Genomic DNA, 17,082 nt, shown 5'->3' on the forward strand with positions numbered 1-17,082 from the left:
CAAATAAATAGCATCAAAAGTATAACTTTGAAACAAATAGAAGAAAGGTAGAAATGAAACTATTAACCAAAAAAGACACAAGTCCATCACAGAGAATGAGGTTCATGTACTTAAGGAATAAGATGCGATCTGCGGCAGCCAGGAGGGGACCCCATGGCCCAGGCCACTGCCCTCTGGCTCTTCTCGCCGATGCTGTCCCTGCGCGAGAGGTGCAGGCAGAATGGGGGCCAACAAGGACCAGAAGATGAGACCTTGGGCTGGACACCCTTTTCCCCTCATCAGTCTTGCGACGGAACTAGAAGCTTTACATTCTATTTATGAAGGTGATGAAAGCTTCCAGGAATTAAGTCCACTGTCATTTCAGTATAGGATAGGTGAAAATGGTGATCCCAAAGCCTTCTTAATAGAGGTTTCCTGGACAGAAACCTATCCCCAAACGCCTCCAGTTACATCTATGAATGTTTTTTTTTTTTTTTTTTTTTTTTTTTACAACACCATTTCCTCAGCTATAAAGCAGAGTACATTAGCCAAGGTACAGGAAGCAGTGGAAGTCAATCTGGAACCTCTATGACCTATGCATTGTTGAATAGGCCAAGGACAATAAAAAGCAGCTCTTGGAGAATCACCATCCCATTAACTGCACAACGTCCATAACCAACATCATCTCAGGTGACACTCCTAATACAGTCCATCAGGTCAGAAAAAAGACAAAACAGAACAGCTTTCTAAAGCACAGAATCGTACGCTGGCAGGTAAAACACATCCATAAAGGGGAACTTCCTCAAGGCTGGAATTGGGTTGATGTCATGAAGCATTTATGCAAAACTGGCTCTAAAGAAGATGAATAGTACTTAGAAACTGAGAAAAAGCAAGAACTCCCTTTGAAAAGTAAATTGGGTTCATTATTTGGGAGAGTATAAAAGTGGCTTTCTATAAGATACAGTTCTTTTGTATGTTTCTTAAAAATGTAAGTGGAAAGATCATGAAGAGATCTGGTTGTATTAATTTTTTTCACAAACTTGCCTTAGTAAAAAGTGAAAGTGTAACTTTAGAATTCTTTATGAAGCCTGTTGAGCTCTGTTAAATGGATGACTGTGGGGAACCCCAGTCAGTGTTAACGTATATGATCCTATCAGAGACTGTAGTATATGTTAAAGGAGTCCAAGCCCTTTCATACTGCCATCCCAGTAGAGCCAAATACTTAGCTACAGTTGTTACATGGCATGAGCCTATATCCACAGACTTCTCATCTGAAAGTCTCCATCTCTTTTCTGCTTAATGACTAAGGCATAACTTGCTTTGGAAGAACTTTAATATCGGTATTTGAAATTTACATGATTCTCTTTGTAGTTAATCTTAATTTTTCAACACTGAACTACTTGCCTTTAATAAATTGATGCATTTATACTTTTTTTCTGGATTTGAGACAAAGTCTTTGATCAGGAGAGCTTTCAGCAATATATGTAATAAGAAAAGTTGAAAAAAAATTGCCAAATACTTTAGGAAACATTTAGTGCTATCTCTTACTTAAAACACTTATCTTTGCTGTATATGCCAGGATAGGAGTAAAAGATGCCTTAATATTTAATTTTCTATTGTTGGAGATAATGATTTTAATAAATTTTTATTTATCTGCTATTGTGTTTTTAATTATTGGATTACTGAGGTCTTTAAGTAGGCAAATCATAAAACCATCTTTCAAGTTGTGAGGGTTTGGGGAGGGGATTTTTGTAGTGTCTTTTCAGGTAGGCAAATGTATTTTTCCCTGTATGTATTCCCAGTACTATATGTCTTTCAAATGCTGAACTGTTACACATTCTTGTTTAAAAAAAAAAAATCACTAGTAGAGGGACTATTGCTACAGTTTACTAGGAAAGTTACTGGTGTTTATGTGATTTACAGTGACTGTGTGTGTAGTCCCCAATATTAAGAACACTTAGAACTACTATTATGTCCAGAAGGGGAGATTGTTAATATGTCATATTAATCTTGAGTGGATTATGTCTAAGGTTTTAAAGAGTAATTAACTTTTTAAAATATTTTATTTTTATTTATTTATTTATTTGACAGAGAAAGAGGGAGGGAAAGATAGAGAGACAATGGGCATGCCAGGGCCTCCAGCCATTGCAAACAAACTCCAGAAGTTTGTGCCCCCTTGTGCATCTGGCCAATGTGGGTCCTGGGGAATGGAACCTGGGTCCTTTGGCTTTGTAGACAAATGCCTTAACCACTAAGCAATCCCTCCAGTCCAAGAATAATTAACTTTTATTAAATACTTTACCTTAGCATAAGAGCAGTTTGAGGTGTATCCATATATTTTTACAAAGTTAGCCATGGCTTCAGTTAAATTGTGTGAACTGTGAAGTGAGAATAGTAACAGTGAAAGAGTTTACTCTCCTGGTGAAAAGCTGAGTCAAATTTTGCTTCTTGGGATAATATTATAATAGAGGAGCTTAGATGATGACATCTTTTGTTTTCAAGGTGTGTGTAGTTTTATTGTCATATTGATTTAATTTTTTTTCTCTTAAGAAACATCTTGTAATGGAAAATACATGTTTGTTCTGCTCTGAAGATTATGAAACTGGTCAAGCTTATATTTCTTCAGTTACAAAGAAAAGTTCTCGTTAAATGCCAGTGAACTATTTTTACTCCTTTCGTATGAAATGTATAAGTTGCTGGAGGGTGGTGGTGGCAGTGGTGCCTCTTGTTACCCTATATAAAGCACCTGAACACTTTCATCAATATTGCCATCATCTGTTCAACAACCCCGGTACATTTTCTCAAAGTCTGCTTATTTAAAGTTCTATGGAATGATGTAACTATTAAGCAATAAAGTCTGAGTTATGATTATAAAAAAAATAAGATGCTTAAAGTAAATTCACTTCTGATAGAAAAGCAATTGTGGTTTAAAAGCTTAAATTCTCAAGTCTAATAAAAAGGAGAAAAACTTCAAGTATTGATAAAGTCACATTTAGGACTTAGTGGTATAGAAATTTTGAATATATAAGAATGAGTGCTGGGTATGGTGATTAGTGCACACATGAAATCCCAGCACTTGGAAGGAAAATTCAGGAGAATCAACAGTTTGAGGCCCACGTGGGCTACATAGTGAGGAACTGTATCAAAATCAATAATAAGTATTTTCAAATAAATAATTAAATATAAGATAAAGAAATGGAAAATGATACTAGTCAAGAGAAGGCAATATAGCAGTGTGATGATTCAGACAGAATGCTGTGTTAAAAACATATTTTGTATTACTATGATTAATTGATGATATATTTGTGAACTAATGTGAATCTAACAGTATAAGTCAATGTGTAAAGGAAAAAGTTACCAACTTTCCAAAAAGTTATATGGAGCCAGGCATGGTTGCACACACCTTTAATCCCAGCACTCCAGAGCATAGGTAGGAGGATTGCTACAAGTTTGAGGCCACCCTGAATTCACATAGTGAATTCCCATGTCAGTCTGGGCTAGAGTAAGATCCTACCTCAAAAAAACAAACAAACACAAAGTCATAGGTAGGGTTCACAGGAAGTGAAATATCATCAGGTAAAATAAGAGTAAAGTTGGAGATAATTTGTAGATATATATGATAAGTATGGTCACATAGAGAAGGAAAATAATGAAAATCAGACTGTCTTCTATCTCCACTAATAGGTCAATAATGTTAAATAGTTACAAAGCAAGCAGAGCTCTGAGCTAGGTAAGAAATATTTGTACCTTCCTGTCTTATAACTACTAATATTTTTTTTTCCTTTATGATTCAACGCATAAACTATGTGGAGCCAGGACTTAGATTTAGGGTTTATTTTGTGTCATATTAGCTCCAAAACCAGTTGTTTTCCTTTCCTGCTGCATGGTGGATGGTCACATAAAGGCCTCTGTAGGAGCACTCTGTTTCTGTGGAATAGATTTTCAAGGCTCAGGCTAAATTTTGGAGACTTAACCAATGAATATAAAATAAATGGAGGAGCATATACAATTTTAACCCCTTCTGTTTCTAACCCTGACTCCTTTCCTGCTTAACTATAAATTTAATTTAAGACATTTTTAGAGAAGCAGAATTAACACTTAGAGATACTGTATTAAGTTGATTGTGATAAGGGATATTTTCTCTAGAATTCTGTGTAGTGCACTACTTAATTATTTCCGGGAGGAACATGAAAGTTCCAGAAATCATTTCATGGTCTTTCCCATTTTATATGTTTCAACATAATGAGAATTTTTTAAATCACGTAAAATTCTGTAAGGGTTGAGCAGAAATTTCACATCATTTATACGGGGATATAAGATTATATATTCATATACATCATGCATACATATATGATAAACATCATAGCACACAGCATCTTCCAAAGCACATATCAAGCTTTTAAAGAATCATATGAAACAAAGTTATTGAGCCATACACTTCCACATAAAGTGAATAAAGCACACTAAATATCAAAGGAGCATTGTACAAAACTTTGAAGCAAAAAATTCTTAATTATTTTCAATTAATATATTCATAATATCCAAGCTCAATGAAATTGGAATTTAATGATTTTGTAACAAAGGTCTAGTAATAAATGCACTGAAAAGTAAGAGAGAATATGATATGGAATCCATTTATCAATTATGTGAATGTGTACAGTATCTTTATCAAGGCTCACCTATAGGACAGAAAAATATACAGAGTTTTGATAATATTTACCAATACATCAATATTTCTTCCTCCAAGTGTGATTGTGGTGTTAAAATCTCTCACTGTGAACTGGGAGGGGAGGTCAAGAACTAATGACAGCAGGCATGTTTAAAACTCTGGTGATTGTATGCATCAAAAAGGGAAATTCTTATTTACTCAAAATTAAACCCCACCCATGTTTAGTTGAATGGTACACAAAGGACAGAACCCTGGGCCATTGGCCGAGTTTCTCAATTCCAGGGAGCTTTAATGAAAAAATAGAGTTTATAAGAAATGAAGAGTCATTTCCAAGATCTGACTTATAGGGGCTAGAGAAAGACAGGCCTTTTGTACGTTTATTTGGATTTCACATTGATATGAGTAAAGCTTCTCTGTAGCTTGATTGCCTCCCTAATCCCCAACTAGGGAGGTGAGGTTCTGTTCTAAGATTCCCTAGAGATGACCTGACAGCCGGAACAGAAGCACTTTGGAATATAAGCAAGATGTTTAGTGAAGAATTGCATGGCAGAGTAGCTTAAATGCCTGTTCTTTCCCATCTGCACTCGGGCACTTGCTGTCAGTAGAGAGAACAGGGACAGAGCTCCCCGGAGACCTAATGCCCCGTGCTGGGCCACAAAGTGGTGCTTTCAAGGAAGCAACAAATGACTGTATCCACCCTCCAATTCTTGGGCGTCGCAGTGAGCCTCAACCCCACCCCCACAAAATCTCTGACCAAGATGGGCAAAAAGAAAGGCCACTCCCTCTCCAAGCACAGGATACCTATACATTCAAACAAGAATTAGGCTTTGCCCATAACCCTGTGACTTTTGACCACTTGCCTAGGAAACTCCTTACATGGTATCAGCCAGCACCTTTGCAAAGCCCATCTGCCTGTACCATTGCCTATGTGCTGGAATGTATATCCCCATGTGCTAATTAGGCATCAGCAAGCAACCTTGCACATCCAATCCCCTTAGGACCCTCAACTGCTTATAAAACCCATTTCCCTATTAAAGAGATTAAAGAGAGCTGTTCATCGAAACTGTCTCCCGAAAGTCTTCTCTTTCCCACTTACCACCATGGTTGCTAGGAACACTTCAGGGGACGCAGCCAGGCAGGGAGGACCCAGAAACCCACAGGACTCCACAAGCACAAAAGGGCAAGAGCACAGTGACCGGTGCAGGAGGGATCGCAGAGAGCCGAATGTGAGCCGGCTTCATGTTCCTACTTCATGTTCTGAGACTTAAAGTTCCAACAGCAGGTTACACAACAACACAGTTTTTGGCTGCTTTGAGTCATTAGGAAGGTGTTTTCCTGAATGTCCCCATGTGTCTGTAGCACAAACATCTGTCCAACATCTGCCAAGAGGAAGAATACACACATTGAGGAAAATTCATTTTGTTCATGAAAACAAAACAAAACAAAACAAAAAATTCCATGATAGTCCTTGAAACCAAAACACCCATAGCTTTAATTTTGTTGAAATTATGTATGTGATTTCTGGCATTAGAAAAAGAATATTTAAAATGAAAATTGATTCACAGTGGTCCAGTTAAGTAAGGCCAGCTGCTCCGAAGACTAGACATCATTTGCTCTCAGACTGCTGTGCTTTCACTGCCCTAGTTCCCTCCACAGGCACCTTCCCAGAATGCACACAAACAGGCCTACCCTTCTTAGAGTAACCAAGGTGCAAATAATAAATCTAATGCACAGTTGGCAGGAGAAAAGGTTTTCAGCATGTCATAGGCTAGAGCTCAAACGTGGAATCTATCAAAATAAACAAGATAGATATCCTTTGGCTAGGTTCCTCTATTGATTTCCATTTTATCATACATAGACCATTATATATATATTATGGACTTAACTTCATGCAATTATTAGATATTGGCATCACCTATATGGCTGTTATGTCTGTCCTTTGCTAAAACCTGAATTCCTCAGGGCAGTGAGAAAGGGAAGGAAGAATGCACTGCGCCCAGGAGGCTTTCTCTGAAGCCACAAGAAGGATGGACACCTGATCCATCTCTCAGCACCACCAAGCATCTCACTTGGATGGTTGGGGTATCCTAGAAAAGAAGATGACACATGTCAGCATGAAGCCAAACATGCCCCTTGTTTAGGAGAAGCTGAAAGAGATGCCCAGCCTGGCACCTACCCTGTGTTGGTTGTCTGAGCAAGGCCAGGGTTGTAAGCACGCACATGAAGAGCCACAGTGCAGGCACTCAGCACTATTCTTGCAAGTGTCAAATGCAGCTCCTGCCCACCCCAACTCCCAAATTCACACAGCACCTTATAGAACTCATGCTTCATAGGAAGTACCCAGGAAAGGGATTTCCATAAGGTACAGTTACAGTCTTAACCTTACAGTATTGACACACTACAGATTTATCACATGGAACTGGAGAAAACACTCTCATGTGCCAAAGAAAGTGGTCACACAATACATAGACATCATTGTATTTATGAAAATTTTAAAATAATTTAAAGTTCCCTTAATACCTAACCCAAATCCATATGAGACAGTGTAAATCCAACTAATAAGATAATGTAAAAACATGGAAAGACACACATGACACAAATTTGTATTAAGTAGCTTTGTGATACATTTGTTCAATTATTCAATATATACCGATTGCCTAGTATGCACTCCAATACGCACATAGTGAAAAATTAACAAAAATATTCTCTGCCTTCAGTAAAACATATCATGTTAATTAGATAGGTGGTAACAAATGCTAAGCACACCAGAGATGAATGCAAATTATAATCACGAGATGGAGGAACTTTTCACTGGAAAGATATCTAGTAATGGATTGAAGGAGATGGTGAGGTTAGAGTACCAGTTACTTTCTAATGGCTGGGACAAAATACCTGACCCAAAACACTTTAAAGTAGGAACAGGTTTATTTCTGCTTACAGTTTTGGGGGTGGGAAAGCTTGACAGCAGCAGCAGACAGCATCTCATTGCATTAGCTGGGCAGATGTGGCGAGCAAAGGAGCAGCAAGCAGGGCTAAACTGTAATACTTCCAGGCATTCCCCCAGTTACAAGCTTCCTCCAGCAAGGCTCCACCTCTAAAGGTTCCACAACCTTCCCAAACAGCACCACCAACTAAGAATTGGGCATTTCACACCCATGAGGCTATGGCGGGGGGGGGGGGGGATTGTACATTAAAACCATAGCTAGTTTTATAGGTATCTGGTAACACAATCTTCCTGTCAGAGAAAGCTAGCAAGTACAAAAGCCATGGAGCAGCAATGTGCCTGTGTCAAAGGAAAAACAAGAAAATTAATGCGGAGAAAAGACTTAAGGGGATCAGCAGGTCAAGCCAAATCCTGCCTCCTGGATCTTATATACACCTCACCCTCATGTAGAGGGGTAAGCTCTTGTGGTTATGTATTGTGGTTACAAATCTGTTTTGTCAACTTGATTATATCGGTACTCAAGCATGAGACACATGGTTAGGGTAGGTCTGTGAGGGCATTTCCAGGAAGGATTAACTGGAGTTCGAAAGAGACCCTTCCAGAAAGTGTATAGCATTTCCTATGAAGAGGAAAGTGCCTTATTTTTGCTTCTGTGTCAGCCTTTGACCCTTTCTGGTGAGACAACCCACCCTGTTACTGCCATGCTTCACCAACATCACCCAACTTATTTGGCCTTTCAGTGTGAAGTGCAGACCAGTGGCTCTCCAGGAATCCTCCAATAAGTCAGTGCCAGATTGGAACTAGAGAGACATCCATCCCTGTAGACTGAGAAGCTACTGGGTACTCAGTCTGTCCAGTCTACAGTCATTGTTGAGCTACCTATACCACACTGCATCAGCCACTCCAGTAAGTTCCCTTTGTAACATATGATTGGTCTAGGGGTTCTGTTCTTCTGGAGAAACCTGACTAACATGAGCTTAGACTCCTGGAAATTCTAACTAAAATGTCATGCTTTTTTTTTTGTTTTGCAGGCTGAGTCTTCTCATACCCCAAAGATAAACCAGGCACAAAGCTCAGGAGTTGAAGATCATAATGGCCAATTTAGCAAAACCCTATCTCAAAAATAAAACAAAAGTGAAGCATTAATTCTGCTGGGCTTTGCACAGTTAATTTGCTTAAGTAACAGAAGTTCAAAAGGTATTACTAAGCCACTCATTCACTGCATAGTAATAAGGAAATATGTTTGACCTTCATTTCTCAGTTATCTTCCTTGTCCTACTATACCACAAGGCAGATCTATCTACTGCCTATTTTACCATAAACATAAATATGCAATAGGTTTCTTGAATTGAATCTATTGTTAGTTGTTCAGCTAAGTTTTCCAGATATCCATCTAATCAGATGCAACTCACTTTCATTGTTTTGTTTTACTAGTCCTATGTGGGGGACATGGTGGACAGACCCTGCATCAATCTTATCCTTTTCTCCCAAAACTATTTTCCAGGTTTGTGATTCCTTTTCTGAGGTAAACTCACTGGAATATGGAGAATAAGTAAATTTTAAGGTTTTGATAGTCAGGTGAAGCAAATTTAGCAGAAACTTTTTAAGATTCTAAACATCTTACCTCGAAGCAGTTAAGTAAAGTGCAAATGCTCCCATTATGGGTGGGTAGCATGCAGGATGGAAAATTCTTAGGCAATTACATGCCTGTTATTTTTAATTTGGTATTATCATATACTTAAAATCAGTTCATAGGCAATTGTTTCCCTCACAGTGGAAGAATTTGTTTATCGTTTTTCTCTTCTCTGTGGTCTCCAGATACAAGGGACTGGGAGACTAAATAAATCATTATACATTCTACATGTGATTCTCTAGTGACAACCTTTCAAAAGAGAATTAGGAAGCTTGAATACTGAATGCCAAATCCCTGGACTAGTATAAGGTCAGTTTCAAGGATAAAGACATTTCCTGAGTAGGTTGTTACACTTTGATAAAAACAATTTCAACAATTTCTTGTTATTTGCATGTCTAATTTATGAAGAAAGCCATTGCCTTCCAGTAAGTTCTCATGAAAGGAAAGATTTACATGTCATTACCCTCTCTCTTCCTCCCTCCTTCCCTCACACTGGTCACTGAATACAATGTGCATGGCTTCTATTCAAGCTAAAACAGACATTTCAATAAATAATACAAACCAAGATATCCTGTTTGTAATTATTTGAAGACTCCCATGTGTAAACAGTACGTATTGGTGCATTAGTATTACATTCCCAAGTTCAAAACTGCATTAATGGTATAAGTTTTTAGGTGGATAGAATTAATTCATACTAGCGTCTTTTGATTTCTAAATTAGAGGCTAACTTCAGTGGATATTTTAATACCAGTTAAATTATACCTTTGAAAAGATCAATTAATTATTTCTTTATCTGTTAACTACTATGTTTATTTTTAAAGTCCTGTACTTTTAGAAGACAGTACTTGTCACAAAGTACTAGAAGGACAACTCATAGATTATTTTCCCCTTTTGTAAAATTATTTTTACATAAAAAATGGGGTGCTTAATAAATTCACATATCATCCTCATGCAGAGACTTACTAATATATGTCTTATTCCAATTTTAGTAAATGTGTTGTCAGAACAGGCACTGTATTCTTTTCTACTTACCATACCTTTTGTTTTTCTGTGAGAAGGCAGTGGGAACCCAAACCATGGCAGTGCAGAATCAAAAGCAGAGTAATGAAAGGATGGAAGCAATACTCAATAGGACTTGGCTACTGCCTTTGGAATATGACAGATATGGTCTGTTTGCCATTTCTCCACTTACCTATTTTTATCTTGTCCTCTACTGGGATTGTCTTCTAAATATCTTCTAAAATATCTCCCATTTTAAAAAGCTAGCTGGAGAGATTTCTCAGTGGTTAAGCACTTGTCAGCAAAGAAGCCAGGTTCAATTCCCCAGTATCCATGTAAAGCCAGATGCACAAGGTGGCTCATATATTTAGAGTTTGTTTGAAGTGGCTGGAGGCCCTGGTGCACCCATTTTCTTTCCCCCTGCCTCTCAAATAAATAAACACAATTAAAAAATTAAAAAAAAATATGGGCTGGAGAGATGGCTTAGCGGTTAAGCGCTTGCCTGTGAAGCCTAAGGACCCCGGTTTGAGACTCAGTTCCCCAGGTCCCACATTAGCCAGATGCACAAGGGGGCGCACGCGTCTGGAGTTCGTTTGCAGAGGCTGGAAGCCCTGGCGCGCCCATTCTCCCTCTCTCCCTCTATCTGTCTTTCTCTCTGTGTCTGTCGCTCTCAAATAAAAATAAATAAAAAAATTTATAAAAAAATAAAATAAAATAAAATAAATAATTAAAACAAGCCAGCAAAAACCCCAGACTTTCCTCAAGCCCACAGATAATTTTCTAAATGAATAGGATGTATTCTTCCTAATCTTCATACCACTGTCATTTAGCTCTTAGCTCCATTACTTCATGGGTATGTTTACAAATGACCTCCTGATTTCTAAGAACATCATTTAGTCTTTGTTCTCCTGCTGCACTGGGTGATATTCAACCTAATATTCCTGGAAATTTCCTTCCCATTGATGTCTGATAAACTAAAGGGTGCCTTCATCCTCAGCTATCACATGGGTTCATTTTCTTTGGGATTCTGAAATGTGAATGCACTTTCACTGAACCTGCTGTTCTCTGTATGTATCATCTTGGTTTCAGTGCCCATCTGTGTTAGCCTCAGACCCATTTCCAGCTGCCTGATGGCTGAATGCCATATGGACAGCACACCCTAACATAAAAACTAGGTGAGAAGGATCCCCAACAGAGCCGGCATGGTGGTGCACACCTTTAAAACCAGCACTCAGGGGACAGAGGTATTAGGACCATGATGAGTTCAATGCTACCCTAAGACTACATAGTGAAATCCAGGTCATCCTGAGCTAGAGTAAGACCCTACCTTGAAAAATAAAAAGAAAGACTACTTTTATTCTACCTTATTTATATTTGGAGATGAGCATGTTATCCATGTGATATAGAAATCTGACAGTCATCCTTAAGTCTTCTGTGATAGTTTGAAACAAAACAACTCCCCCATCTTCTGTGGTGGCTTGAGATGAAACTCCCTTGTCAACACTTTAAGCCAGAGATAAACCCTTTTATACCATAAGCTACTTCTGGCTAGAGGTTTCACCCCAGCAAAGAGAAGATAGCTGTACCACTTTCCTTACTCCATGGAAAAGTATACCACAGCCTCCTACTATCAAGAACTTTTCTCATTCCTCCAGTGGATCTCAGAGTTTATATGAATTGGATTCCTAAATGCTTCTCAAGTTTACTCCTGCATTTCTACAATAATTAAAGTCTCATTAAAAGAAAGTGCATGTTCTTTTTCCTGATTCCCCCTCACTCCTCTTCCCATTTCTGTCATTCCTCCTTCAAAGAGATACATCACCATTCAGCCACCAGCACAATCTATTTAAAACACATATCTGACAATACTTTAAACTCTTCAGTGACACTTTGAACTCTAAGGAAAAGTCAAGTACTCAGGAGAGTGCAGGAAGGTCTCCATTATCTCCTCCAGTTCATTGACTTTTTATACTGTTTTACAAAAAGGACTAAACGGGCTGGAGAGATGGCTTAGCTGTTAAGCGCTTGCCTGTGAAGCCTAAGGACCCTGGTTCTAGGCTCAGTTCCCCAGGTCCCACGTTAGCCAGATGCACAAGGGGGCGCACGCGTCTGGAGTTCGTTTGCAGAGGCTGGAAGCCCTGGCGCGCCCATTCCCTCTCTCTCCCTCTATCTGTCTTTCTCTCCTGTCTGTCACTCTCAAATAAATAAATAAATTTTTTAAAAAAAGGACTAAACAATACCTTCAATATTTGAATAATTACATGGTCTTACCTTGCCTATGTGTGTTGCTAAGTTCTGTTCTGTCTTAGCCCACTTTGATTTAGGTTGCTCCACTCTGATGTCAGATTGTCTTTAAATTTTCATATCACCACTTAAATAACACATTGTTGTGTAGCAAATCCTTCTGAATTGGAATATTTCCTCCTAAGGAAATAGGAGGGAGGCTCTAGTGACTCAAGAGGTCAAGTCTGGGAGAGATGAAATTGACAAGGTCACAGGACTACTCTCCAAGATTATAGAAGTGGTAAACAACTGAAGAGTAGCAGACTTTGACCACTGTTGTATAGCAATTAAAACATTCCCTCCTAGGGGGCTGAGAAGACTGAAGAATTCAACAAGTAGTTGCAAGACTACCCCTCAAGGCTATATAAAAGGGAAACAACTCCTTGGGAAGACACTTTGACTAGCCTGTTGGTTGTGCAATGAAAGAGACACAGCTTCCATGAGTTGTCATCTCTTCTGTGGTGGGTTATTCAGTGATGCAGCTGCCTTTGAGTCATTCACTGCTCTTGTGAACAACCCCTGACCCTGCTCTGTAAGTAACCCCCAAAAATACACTTGTGGTAGAAAAAAAAGGTGAAAGCTGAACTGATTCACTGAGTTACTGTAAGAGTTAATTGCTGAGGAGCTAAACTTATCTTTGTCAACATATGGAAAAATCCCAGAGAGAACCATCCACAAAGTGCCTAGAAGGGTGATAAGAAGACAGATTAGGCTAAAACAAAGTAATATGGAGTTCATGGTTAGGATAGCCTGACTTCAGGAATGATTGATATGCAAACTGCCACATCTTGCTTGATCCCTTACCTTGTCTTTCAGCTATGAAAACTAGAAAATGAAAATAAAATCTCAGCTTGGGGCCAGAGCTTCTTTTGGGAGCTTCCCCTCCCCTACTTTCACTCATACTGGTGTTGAATAGGTGGTCCTCAATATATCCAGGATTTTATTAAAGTTTATAATTTAGACCCTGAGGGTATACACTAGGGACCAACCCTAAGGTGTGGGGGGTTTTTTGAAATTCCAGCCTAAAAATATGCAAAGTGCTTGAACTTTGCCTTCAGTTCAGGAGGAATGTTTGCATATGGTTGCATATGGTGTTAGTGGTTGGTTTTCTCTCTCAGCATGGACCTGTGAAAGTGACCAGCTTCTGCCATTATAGAACTTCCCCTGGATCTGTATCCTTCAATAAACCTCCCTTCTTCCATAACTGTGTCTGATTTAGAAGTTCATCCCAGTGAAGGTAGGGAGACCAGAGGAGATGAACTACCCCTCGTGCTTCAGTCAAGCCACAGCTGAATCCACAGAGGAATCGGAGAGATGAGCAAGAGGGCTGCTTCAATGCTGTTCCTGATAATCAGTGCCAGGGGGTAGGAGACAGACCCTAAGGATACTCAACACCTGCCAAAGTAAAGATCCAGAGGCTCCTAAGACTTCATCACTGAAATAGACTTAAAATTTACCCACCACACCTCAGGGAATTTTATGGAAGAGGGTGCAGAAAGATTGTTGATCATCATGCTCACAGGCACTCACTCCACCCAAAAATAACTGACTCCTGCTACCACAATGCATAAACTACAGCCCCATGGAGAATACCTGCAATCCCACTGAGGAGTGACCCCAATGGAATGGGAGCAGGGACAAGGGAAAAGAGGGTGCCAACATAATAACAGTAACAATAACAAACATTAAAAAAAAAATAACTCAACTAGAGTCAGACCAAAAATTTCAAGGCCAGAGATTGCCCATCCTCCTCCACACACACAGATGCTTACAAACACACTGCCCAGTAATGAGGTGCTGGCTGGAAGAACATGAAAATGGCTGAGCCCAAGGCCACAGATAGAGGAAGACAATGCTGTTTGGACGGTGGAGGAATTCCACCAATCCAGAGCCTGACAATAAGAAAGGGGGGTTAAACAAGGGAAGATGACAAACCAAGATAAGTCTCTTTGCAGCACTTTACCAAGGCCTCTGAGCTAGATGAATGTGAGTGGAGGTACTGAAGTCCTAAACCCAGCCACATACCTGAAGGGGAGGGAGAGCCCCTCTACACTTGCAAGGAAGGGTTATGCTGTCCTGCTGGGCTCTCCAGGGACAAGCACTCAAACAAGAATAGCTAAGTTCTGGGGCCCATCCCAGACAAGTGCTAGGAACTTGGGGAACTCATCTGTCTTGCTCTCACATGCTGCAGCTGGGGTAACACTCCATGACAAGGCTGAGAATGGGGACTACAGATTATCAGACACCTACAATGTGTCACTTGGTGCTTTCTCCTAAACGGTCTGGTTTATACAATGGCCAGGCAGCCCTAGGAATAAGAGGGAGAGCCAGACACACAATTCTCATTGTTGGATAGGGAAGCCAAAGCACAGACCTCTCTGTGGTTTGTGCTGCCCCCAGGGAAATCCCTGATGGCACTTCTTCCCTGGATTCCCTGATTTGCATAGTGGGGGAAAACAGGCACTCTCAAGGTCCTGACTCATCATGATAATGGGAGAGTCCCAAGTTGCTGCGGACAGATGAGGACTTCATATAAGAAATTTGCAACTGTGTTTAAGTTTGCATATCTCTCTGTGCTTCTGTGGAACTGCTAACAGACAACAGCCTCAAGATTTATATTTAGACTCAGAAATATTCAATATTGAGTTTGTCAGAAAATTTATAAAAAAATAGATTCCAAAATCAGCAAAATGATAGAATTGATATTAATATTCTGGGTAACTAAGTCAAGTCTGGTCTACTCTTTTGTAAAAAGTCATTTCAAAGAGCCTTTTAAGGACAATAGAAGAAAGAACTTAAATAGTCACATTAAAAGGTTTTATAATAAGGACAATGAAAGTTTTGCTGGTAGTTATAATGAGATAAACTAGATAAAAGGGTAAACTGGAGAGGAAACTTTAAATGTTCAATAAGAGCCAGGCATGGTGGCACACCTCTTTAATCCCAGCACTCAGGAGGCAGAGGTAGGAGGATCTCTGTGAGTTCAAGGCTACCCTGAGACTACAGAGTGAATCCCAGGTCCGCCTGAGCTAGAGTGAGACCTTACCTCAAAAAAAAACAAAAATACATACATAATTAAATAAATAAAATTTTTAATAAAAAGATTGTTATAGAATGGGTACATAGATTATAAACTAAAAGTATATTGATAAAAGTATGTGTAAATTTAGACAGAAGGCTTAAAGACAAAGTTGATTAACTAAGTCCTAAAGTGCTTGATCATATCACAGCCTCTTTGAGATATATAAAATGACAACTAGCCTAGGACTTATTCAGACTAACAAAGGATGGCACTGGCTGGTTGTAGAATGTTACGATATACAGGTTGTATACTTAAAACTTTAACTCACTGATGTCATAATAATAGTTGTAAGGTAATAAAATACTGGCTTTAAAGTACCCAGCCAAGTTAGCTATGTTCCTCTATTTGTCAATCCTTTAATATTTAATTCTCGTATAAGGTTATTATATCTAAAACCCTGTAATTTTAAGATGGTTCCTGCCTTGTTCATGAGGGTTTTTCTAGGTGGTTATTGATTTATATTAGTCCAATCTTTCCTTGATATGTCTTATTAAAAGGAGATATAGTGGGCTGGAGGGATAAAGCCAAAGGACTGAGCTTTGATTCCTCAGGACCCATGTAAGCCAGATGCTCATGCACCTGGAGTTTATTTGCAGTGGCTGGAGGCTTTTCTCTCCTTCCCTCCCTCCCTATGTCTCTCTCTCTCTCACTCTCTCCCTCCCTCCCTCTCTCTTTTTCACTTTATCTTTCTCTCTCCCCCACCCCCTTTCTCTATGTTAAATAAATTAATTAATTAAGAAAATAAAATATAAAGAAGTTATATCACTCTGGTCAGATCTCAGAGCCTAGCCCTAAAAATACATTTGGGGCAAATCTGAGCCTAGCCATAAAATACAGAAACTATTTTCAATTAATTCTCTTTGTATTTGCTAATGTTGGTGGTGCTGGTTGTTTGATGGTGCTTCTGCTTACATTTATAGAGGCAAATCAGATTCCCCTGACATTGATGGTACTCTCTTAAAAATTTTAACACAACAGGCAGGACCCACAAAACCTTGGGAAATTGGGTCCACACCCATCATCCAAGAGATATAAACTGAGCACACCAGAGTCAAGAAGACAGTGTCTTCAGCCAATTGTAACAGCTAATATGTCACCAAGGACCCAGATAGTCCCCTCAAAGTCAAGTTCTAGGGTACACCTACCCCTGCCAAGGACACTGTGGCCCTACTCTAGTCACAATCCTGAAAGCTGATTGGTCCATTCATGACAGGAGCATGATGAATTCAGCATGTGATGCAAAAAGAAAGAAAGAAAGAAAGAAAGAAAGAAAGAAAGAAAGAAAGAAAGAAAGAAAGAAAGAAAGAAAGAAAGAAAGAAAGGAAATAGACACAATGTTCACCAGTCCTACTGGTGTTTTCTATGCCTGGTTAAGAAAGTTATCCACTTCTTATGACAGCATAAGCCCTATTAAACTCCATAAGTCAGAGATAATGAGATGCATTATAAGGATTCTAACTCCTTCCTTTTGCTGGACTAGACAGCCCATTTGG

The 17,082-nt window shown here is 39.2% G+C and overlaps 1 pseudogene; it reads left to right on the top strand.

The window, feature by feature from the left end:
- Positions 1-220: 220 nt before the first annotated feature.
- LOC101615925 lies at positions 221-870 on the top strand (annotated as a pseudogene).
- Positions 871-17,082: the final 16,212 nt, after the last annotated feature.

This window comes from Jaculus jaculus, chromosome 12, assembly GCF_020740685.1.
Source record: "Jaculus jaculus isolate mJacJac1 chromosome 12, mJacJac1.mat.Y.cur, whole genome shotgun sequence".
NCBI classification, from domain to species: domain Eukaryota; kingdom Metazoa; phylum Chordata; class Mammalia; order Rodentia; family Dipodidae; genus Jaculus; species Jaculus jaculus.